Here is a 10178-nt window from a genome sequence, read left to right on the forward strand (position 1 = left end):
GAAGAAACAAAGAAAACCACAGAAGAGATAGTCAAAGAACAGCTGGAGGAAAATTTCCCTAACACCTCTGAAGATGAGATAATAAGTGTTCAAGAAGCTGAACTAACCAGCAGAATAGACCTCTAAAGAAAATTACCAAGACATATCATAATCAAACTCTCCAAAATCAAAGACAAACTCAGAAAAAAAGGAAGTGTTACATACAAAGGCAAACCAATTAGATTACTATCTGATATCTCAGCAGACACTGTGTAGACAACAAGGCAAAGGAGAAACATATAAACATAAAAACTCTGAAAGAAAAAAACTGCCAACCAAGAATCATATACACAGTAAAGCTATCAATCAAATATGATCATGAAATCAGAATATTACAGGATAAACAGAAATTAAGGGAGTTTTTTAAAGGCAAACCAGTGATTAAAAACATATTAAATGGAGTTCTTTGAACTGAGAACCAACAAAATCAGACAGCAAACAGAGACTGACATACATGGCAACACAACCTGAAATTCACTCAAGAGATGGAAGATTCCAGTTCAGAATGAAATTAAGGGATTTAGGAAGTCAATCTATAATCAAAACAATTACAGTGAGAAAGAAGGGAGAAGTGCAGCAACAGAGACCCAGGTGCTTAGGAGGTCAAGTTGTTTTCAAAATAAAATCAACTGTTCTAAAAGGAGGAAAAAAATAATAGATATAGGATAGCCTCCAAGAAAATTAATGCTTCAGAACATATCAAGAAAAGGAAAACCCAAGATGAACATGAAAACTATGATGAAATTGATAAGAAAATGTAAAAAAAAAAAAAAAAAAAAAACTGTTTTAAAAGGAGGAAGAAATTAATAGAATAGTGTAGCCTCCAAAAAATTAATACTTCACAACATATCAAGAAAAGGAAAATCCAAGATAAACATGAAAACTATGAAAAAGTTGACAAGAAAAGTGCACAGAAAAAAATAAACTCAGCACAGTTAGGCATGAAAACAAATAAATCAATAGCACCTCAAAAATAAGCATGATGACAGAGTAAATTAATAGCTATCAATAATTGCACTGAATGTGAGTGTATTAAACACACCATTCAAAAGACAGAGGCAGAATGAATAAGAAAATAGAAACCCTCAATATACTATCTACAAGAGGCACATCTTACACAGGAAGACAATTATAGACTAAAAATTAAAAGTTGAAAAAAAAAAACCAAGCTAATAGCAATAAAAAATAAGCAGGAATGGCAATATTAATCTGTGACAAAACAAACTTTAAGGCAAAAACTACCATAAACTCATTTTGCATGGCAGCAGCCTTGCGGTCTGCTTTTCTTCTCTTCATTGGGACCTCCACTGAGAAATCATATCTAAGGGACCTGAAGTATGCATTAATCTTGCCACTACCTACTCCTGTGTGGGTGTCTTAAAGCACAGGAAAGTGGAGCTCATTGCAAATGATCAGGGCAACTGAACCACCCTAAGCTATGTCACTTTTACTGACACCTAATGATTGATCAGTGATGCTGCAAAGAATCAAGTTGACATGAATCCTACTAACACTGTGTTTGATGCCAAACGTTTGATTGGAAGACTGTTGATGACTCTGTTGTACAGTCTGATATGAAGCATTGACCATTCATGGTAGTGAATGATTCAGGCAGGCCCAAGATCCAAGGTCCAAGTAGAATATAAGGGAGTGACCCAAAGTTTCTATCCAGAGGAAGTGTCCTCTATGGTTCTAACGAAGATGAAGGATGTTGTGGAAGCCTACCTTGGGAAGACCAATGAGGTTGTCACTGTTTCAGCCTACTTTAATAACTCCCAGTGTCAGGCCACCAAATTTGCTGGAACCATTGCTGGCCTCAATGTACTCAGGATCATGAATGAGTCAACTGCTGCTGCTATTGCATATGGCTTAGACAAAAACGTTGGTGCTGAAAGAAATGTGCTGATCTTTTGGTGCTGAAAGAAAGGTGTTTATAAATGGTGCTAGGGATATAGGGCTTTTCCCATGTGTCTGTTCACTTGTAGAGTAGTTAAGGCCATAAGTACCAAGGGGAAAGGAAACCTCCAACCCTAGTGTTTTCTTGTCTAACTAACCTCAAAGAGGAGTTAACCAGAATGATTTGATGGTGCACTTGCCATGGAAGCCATCCCATAGTACAACTGTGATTAGCAGGAGCTCTCTTAATACAACATGGAGTCTCATGATTTAACTGGATGTATATCACTGACATCCCACACACAATAACCCTGAAGATAAGTAGCACTAACTTGTTCCCATACCATACAGAATATGTGGAAATGGGTAAAGATCCATGACTAGAATTGTACTGAACCATTAGCTGAAAATGATGGGAAACATCTCACAGATTGTCAGGACTGTCTTTTCCATTTTTTCAAGCAGATCCAAGAACTGGTTTTGTTTTTGTTGTTGTTAATTGCCATCGAGTTGAGTCCAACCAATAGCGATCCTGTATAGGGTTTCCAGGAGCAGCTGATGAGCTTGAACTATTGACCTTACAGTTTAAATGACTTTGCAGCCTGATACATTAGCCCACAGTGCCACACCAGGACTCAAAGAACTGGTGTTAACAGGTAAAATTCTCCATGGCATACCCACAACAGAAGAGTTAGGTAGCTCTTCACATACCCAGAACTCTGACTGATTCTTCACATCTGCACTTATGGTGACCTAACTGGAAAAAAAAAAATAAAAAAAAATAAAAAATTACTTCATACTCTAAGGATAGGACAGAGTGGTGAAAGGTACCTACAGACACAACTCATGTCCATCAAGTAACACATACTATGGAGTGGGAGGTTGGGGCTACTCCCCATTTAGCAATACCATACTGTTTGTCCTAAGAGCCTTCATGGTATGGGAGGCTTGCGTAGATCATTGTAGTGACTAAAATGCTCCATAGGCTTAAAACAGTGGTTCCATTTTTCTGTGTAGCCACTCAGCCACTTGTTCTTGTGCCTCTTGCTTTATTGCACATAGCTGGGCTAGTTCTTCAGCTTAAGAATTCTCCAGGGGATGAAGAAGCTATGAGCTAATACATGGATCACTATAATGTCCATGCCCTGTGTACAAGCCCAAATGACTTCCCACAGCTTCATTCCCCAGAGAGGTTGCTGGTTAACTAGCCAATCTTGCTCTTTCCACTGTGTTAACCATAATGTTAGTCTTTTTATACTACCCAGCTGCCCATGCATAGAACACACCTCAGTAAAATCCAAGCAGCCCTGAACTCAGCCCTCTGATTACTCAGCCCATGCCCTGATCAATACACACACACCTTCCACGATGAGTTATATAGCCACCACAGTTCACCATGGGGGGTTAACTTGAACTAAGCAATCCATATAGCAAGTGTTTGCAGGATTCCGTCCAGTACCTTCAGTATGTTATGTTCTAGTGAAGGTGCCTCTATCATGGGCAGCTGGTGCTTTTCATCAGTGACATAGGTGACCAGTCTGAGAATCTGGTGTAGCTCAGCACTCAAAGGGCTGGTCGAGAGGTCACTTCTCTGTTGCAAATATACATGGCATCAGCCAATTTGCTGGATTGGACCACCCCTGACTTGGCTTTCACAAACTCTTTGACCTACCCTGTATGTGGCAGTACATTCATATTGTTATAGGGGTCCATTTTGCAATGTCTTCTATGAGCTGTAAACTGTTATACACAGTATAAAATTGTTTTGTTAAAGGGTTGCATCAGGTTTTTGCACCTTTCCATAGCTGAGACCAGAATCCTCATTCCTAAGCTACATTTGGCTGTTTGTTAATTTTATCCTGACAGGGAGCCAGCGGCAAACATATCAATTCACATTTGCTGTCTAACAATTCAGATTGGGCATTTCTTATTGCCAGTTTTATTTACTCACTCCACTTGTTCCTGCAGTCTCACCCCAGCAAGGTCAGCAATGGCTTGAGCATCTCTGAACATTGTCTGCCCCACCATAAGACTCAGTATGGACACCTAGACTGCATACCATTGGTTATAAGACAATTGTAAAATTGTGTCCTTTATCCCACCTGTGAGCAGTTCATTATAGGGGGCACTAATAATATTCTGCATACACAGCGTGTTTCATCCCGTGCTCTCAAATCACTTTCTGAAATTCCATCCAGCATATGGGGGAGTTCAGAATGTCTACCTCATTCATCCAGGTTTCCCTTTTGGCTTTAGTCAATTATACCAGGAGTGATATTACCTGGTTTTTATTGACTGCAGTTTAGATGTACTGTCTTAATGCAAGGTGGACAGTATCAGAGCTCATCTGAGTCTTTTAAGACCAATGAGGACTAACTTTGCTGTCCCTGTGTACCACAGGCAGAAGGATCAAGCACTTACAAACTCTTTTTATCTCTGCCTGTACTGAGGTGCCAGTTCTACTAACTTGGACAATATATACTCCTTTATTGTTACATGCTACTAATGTTCAGGGTCTTGGAGCTGAGCAAGATGCACAACAACTGTGCTTGCTTGGTTGGACACTTTTAATTTTAATAAAAAAAAACTGGTCAGGCCTCAAAATGGAGGAATACTATTTTTCTCAGTTCTCTTATTCTAATTCAGCTGAGGACTTCATGGAGTCATATGACATGGGGTCCTAATCTAATTTCATAATTACTGCCTATGTGCACTGTTGTGGCAGGTGTCATCCTTTCACTTTGACTAGGTGGCGGGGCAGTATCTCTAAAATAGTATCAGATATTTGGAGACAGACAGGGTTTTGGTGGTACTAGACTGCATTCATTATTCTTGGATCAACTAACAACACTAATGGAAGCAGCAGTCAAGAAATCAAACAAAGTATTGCATTAGGCAAATCGGCTGCACAAGACCTTTTTAAAGTGTTGCAGAGCAAAGATGTTAGCTTGAGGACTAAGGTGAACCTGACCCAAGCCATGGTATTTTCAATAACTTCATATGCATGTGAAAGCTGGACATTTAATAATTAAGACCATAGAAGAATTGATGCATTTGAGCTTTGGTGTTGGAGGAGAATATTAAAAGTACCATGGGCTGCCAAAGAACAAACAGATCTGTGTTAGAAGAAGTACAGAGTGTTCCTTGGAGGCTAGGATGGCCAAACTTCATCTTTCATGCTTTGGACATATTGTCAGGAGGGATGAGTTGCTGTAGAAGGATATCATGTTTGGTAATGTGGAGGGTCACAGAAATGAGGAAGACCCCTAATGAGATGGACTAGTCAAGTAGTAGCATCGGTGGACTCAAGCGTGACAACACTAGTGAGGTTGGCCCAGGTTCAGATGGCTTCACGGGTGAGTTCTACCAAACATTCACAGAAGAGCTGTCACTAATTCTATTACAATTGTTCCAGAATATGGAAGAGGATGGAAAGCTTCCTAATACATTTATGAAGTAAACATAACCCTCATACCAAAACCAGGAAAGGACATCATTAAGAAAATTATAGACTCATATCCCTCATGAACATAAATACAAAACTTCTCAACAAAATCTTAACCAACAGAATCCAACAACACATCAAAAAAACCATAACCAAGTGGGTTATCAGGGATTCAAGGATGGTTCAGCATTAGAAAAATAATCAATATAATCCACTATAAGAAAATAAGAAAAGGTAAAAGAACAACATGGTCATATTGATTGATGCAGAAAAGTCATTTGACAAAATCCAGCATCCATTACTGATAAAAGCACTAAAAAAAAAAAGGAATTGAAGGGAAATTCCTCAACATAATTAAGAGCATAAATATATATAAAACCAACAGCTTACATTACTCTCAATGGAAAGAAACTGAAAACCTTCCCTCTGTGAACAGGAGCAAGACAAGGTTGCCCTTTGTCACCACTCCTATTCAATATTGTGCTAGAAGTCTTAGCCAGAGCTATATAGCAAGATAAGGAAACTAAAATGATCCACACTGACAAAGAGTGAGTAAACCTCTCTCTGTTTGCAGACAATATGATCCTATACATAGAAAACCCAAAGAATCAGTAAAAAAGCTAGTAGATCTCATTAGAAGATTCAGCAAAGTGGCAGGGTATAAAATCCACAGGTAAAAATCAGTTGGATTCTTGTATGATAACAATGACAGAGCTGAAAAGGACATTAGGAAAGCAATACCATTTATAATAGCCACCCAAAGGATGAAATATCTAGGAATAAATGTAACCAGAGAAACAAAGGACCTGTACAAAGAAAATTACAAAACTCTACTACAAGTAACCAAAAGAGACCTACAAAAATGAAAGAATGTACCATACTACTGGATAGGAAGATTTTATTGAGAAAATGTCAATACTGTCCAAAGCAATTTACATATATATTGCATATATATTGCAATCCCAATCCAGATTCTAAGGCCACTCTTCAAAATGATAGAAAAAACAATTGCAAACTTTATATGGAAAGAAAAGAAACCCATGATAAGCAAAGCAATGCTTAAGAAGAAGAACAAGCTCAGAAACCTCCCTCCCTCCCTCTGATTTTAAATTTATTACATGGCTAAAGGAGCTCTGGTAGCGTAGTGGTTATGAATCAGGCTATGAACCGAAAGGTCAGCAGTTAGAAACTATCAACAGCTCCGCGGGTGAAAGATGAGGCTTTCTGCTCCCATTAAGATTTACAGCCTCAGAAACCCTGTCCAGGGTTGCTATGGGTCAGAACCAACTCAACAGCACTTAACAACAACATAGTGGTTAAAACAGCCTTGTAGTTGTACAATGAAACATACATTGATCAATGGAACAGAATTGAAAATCCAGAAATGAACCCATCCACATACAGTCAACTGATTTTTGACAAAGTACCTTAATATACTGCATGGGGAGGAGATAGTCTCTTCAACAGGTGGTGTTGCCAAAACTGGAAAGCAATATGCAAAAGATTGAAACATGACCTTTGCCTCACCCACTATATAAAACCCAAATCAGTATGGATTAAAGACCTAAATGTGAATCCCAGAAATATAAAGGCCATCAATGAAAAGATAGGGACAAATGTGAGAACTCTACTACAGAGCATACAGAGTCTACTAAACATTTTGAAAATTACACAAACAAAAGTTGACAAAATAGATGATTGGGACATACTAAGAATTAGAAACGAATGTGCATTAAAGGCTTCACCAAAAAAGTGAAAAGGGAACCCACAGAATGGGAAAAAATATTTTTCAATGAAATGTCAGACAAAGGACTAATTTCTAAAATATTTAGGGAACTACAACACCTTTACAACAAAAGGACAAATAACCCAATTAAAAAATGGGCACAGGACATAAACAGACACTTCACTGAGGAGGAGATCTGAGCAACCAACAAACACATGATCACTAGCCATTAGAGAGATTCAAATCAAATCAATGAGATGTTATCTCACACCAGCAATAACAGCAATGATACAAAAGTAGAGGACAATAAATGTTGGTGAGGATGTGGAAAGACTGGGACCCTCCTACATTGCTGGGTTGCAAAATGGTCAACCACTCTGGAAAGCAATATGACGCTTCCTCAGAAGGTTGGAAACAGAGATGCCTTATGATCCAACAATTCCTCAACTTGGTATTTATCCACAAGAATACAAGCCATAACACAAGTAGATACATGCACACTAAATGTTCATAGCAGCACTATTTACAATAGCGAAAAGATGGAGACAGACAAAGTGCCATTCAATGGAAGAATGGATAAACAAACTGTGGTACATATACACAATGGAATATTATCCTACCTTGAAGAATACCAAGGAAGCTGCGAGCCACTCCATAACATGGATGAACCTTGAGGACATCATGCTGAGTGACATCAATCAGTCACAAAAGGATAAATACTGCCTAGGATCATTATTTTAAAAGATTAAGAAAAAATACCCACACTAAAATGGGGGGAGGGGAATCTTTGTTTGTTACTGGGCCTTATGGAGTAGGGTGAGGGGAGGGAATGGAAGGTGGAGCACAGAGTAGGGAATAGAAACAGGATAGTATGTGGGTTCTGGGGTGGGCAATACACTAGAAGGAGGAGGGGAAAAGAAGACCAAGGTGGATGTGAGAACAGTTAGGCAGGTTTACATGGGCTAAATAGGGACCGAGGTAAATAACAATTTAAGCACAGCCTTTAAACCATAGGGCTCTGGGATACAAGGATTGAGGCATGATTTGAATGGGTAAAATTGGGGAAATAATGTTAAGATGCTTGGATGTCTTTTGAATCTTAGTTTTCCTTACCTATTATTGTAAAACAGACACCTGAGGAGGAAAGAAAGGGTAGCCAGAAGCATCACCATAGAAAGGTTGTAAGTCAATCTTGCCTATAACTGATTGAAATACCTAAAATGAGGCTAGAACTTTCCCAGTGAAGGAGGCTTCCTGCAGAGCCTTTGAATTGTATAAGACCATAGGCTGAAACCTAATCCCCATCCAGAATCTTCTGAGGTGGGAAATTTCCACTTGAAAGGACAAGCAGACCAGACTGGAGCAGCTTGAAGAACAGAAGATACTTCTACAAATAAATTTCAGCAGAAAACAAAACAAAACAAAAAAACAAACCCGACAACGGCAGGCAGATTGACTACTATAAGAACAAACAAGTTGTTCCCCCAGGAGCCATCAAGGCAAGTGGTCAGATCCCCACAAGGCAAACCCCCTTCCAGGACTAAGACTCAAGGGGAATACATGAGCAGGCATGTGATCTGACTGGTGATCATGGTGGTCACTGATAAAGGGAAGTGGGTTAAAACAGCAATGAAGTTGTGAGCTAAGTCCAACCACATTCAATAGACTCCTGTTAACCTGGATTGAGACCTGGTTAGCAAGCAATATGAGGAGACCTGGGAATTCCTGTGCCCAGGGACAAGGACATGGGCACAGAAGACCAGAGCAGAGTGTGACACATCCAGTTGATATGAACTGAGGGGAGATGCACAAGAATAGCCATACTTTCAGAAAGTACCCATTTGACCTGGTTTCAATGGATGGATGATCAGAACTGGACTAGAAGAAGAAAGAATAGGAAAAAAAGAGTAATCAGCTACAATATGATGATCTTAATCTATGCTTGTTGATGTAGTAGGTCAAAGGAGGGAACAAGTCTTTACAACGAGGATAATTCCCACCCCTCCCTTATACACAGGGTCAACAAGGAAGGGCAACTTAGATATTGGCTATCCAAAATGGGGAGGTGGGGTGGCTACAAAGGCAAGAAGTGATTGGTTTATAAGCTTTCAATAGGGAACCTAATTCCAGACAGTGCAGGGAAAAATAGAATCTCCACTGAAGAGTGGTTCCTATCCTGTCTAGATGGGGCTGATGAAAAGAGATGGGGATAAGACTCATGGTTCAATAGTGAATGATTGCTATCAGGACTGACTGTGAGTGTTGGAAAGGTAAAGGTAGATGTTTCGTAACAAAAGGAGGGGAGTGGTTATTTTTGCAGTATAGGAGTGGAGGTCCCTGAAACCATCAAGGGAGAAAAGTGAAGTGCGGGACCCTATCCAGAGAAGCAGTTATACCATAAATGGAAGCAGAGACGATGACGAGGAGAGATTGAGCCATTGGGAACTTTAGAATCAGGGAGGGAGAGGAGCTATGTGCTGATGGCTGGGGGGCAGGATTGCGGGGGGTACTCTGTTTGTTTGATGATGCATGCAGGAGATTGTAATCATTGCAGTGAAATAAAATAAGATAGGACGAATGTAAATCTAATGTTCTCCCATGTAAACAATCACATAATTCACAATCAAAACTTAAAAACAAACAAACAAACAAAAAACATAAAAAGAAACACTCTATGATGGTATTGGGGAGAGAGGAGGAAAAATTATTCATGGACTAGAGGGTAAGAACCTGCTATCATGAGCTTTTGTATGTAAAATTGATTAACTTCATTGTAGATGTTCACTAAATTCACAATAAAAGTTAAAAAAAAAATTTTTTTTTTCACCAAATGAGTAAAAAGTGAGCCCATACACTAGGAATATTTTTTGCAATGACATATCAGACAAGGGACTAATTTCTATTTATAGAAAATGACAACAACTAAAAGGAGCTCTGGTAGCGTAGAGGTTACGAATCGGGCTGCGAAACTTAAGGCCAGCAGTTCGAAACTACCAGCTGTTCCGCGGGAGAAAGATGAGGCGTTCTGCTCCCGTAAAGATTTACAGCCTCGGAAACCCTGTACAGGGTCGC

The 10178-nt window shown here is 39.3% G+C and overlaps 1 pseudogene; it reads left to right on the forward strand.

The window, feature by feature from the left end:
* Positions 1-1959, forward strand: part of LOC102829360 — a 43655-nt pseudogene extending 41696 nt beyond the window's left edge.
* The last annotated feature ends 8219 nt before the right edge of the window (positions 1960-10178 follow it).

Source organism: Chrysochloris asiatica, unplaced genomic scaffold (assembly GCF_000296735.1).
Source record: "Chrysochloris asiatica unplaced genomic scaffold, ChrAsi1.0 scaffold00153, whole genome shotgun sequence".
Classification (NCBI taxonomy): domain Eukaryota; kingdom Metazoa; phylum Chordata; class Mammalia; order Afrosoricida; family Chrysochloridae; genus Chrysochloris; species Chrysochloris asiatica.